We start from the raw sequence: 323 nt of genomic DNA, 5'->3' as shown, positions 1-323 counted from the left end.
GTGTCTACCAACTCGGACATTCTAATGTCTAGCACGTTGACCGTCTCGGTCCAGTGCTCCCATCAATAGCGCTTCTATCTCCTAGAAGAGGTGGGCTCATGACTCGCCAAAGCTCTACTAGGAGACGTGCACGTAGCGCTCAAGGTCTTTGACCTCCAATCAATCCATGGCTCATGGTGTTCCAACCATGCCATTCCTAGGATAAGGTCATACCTAGCATCTAAGTCTAAGACTAGACAGCGTTCCACGCTATCAAAGTCAAGGAACTTGACTCCGAGGCCCACAGGGACCTTCGGGTCCATGACACGTGTCCCCGTCGCTAG

This window comes from Plasmopara halstedii (genome assembly GCF_900000015.1).
Source record: "Plasmopara halstedii genome assembly, contig: Scaffold_1548, whole genome shotgun sequence".
Taxonomy (NCBI): domain Eukaryota; phylum Oomycota; class Peronosporomycetes; order Peronosporales; family Peronosporaceae; genus Plasmopara; species Plasmopara halstedii.
Note: the sequence above shows the minus strand (reverse complement) of the source record.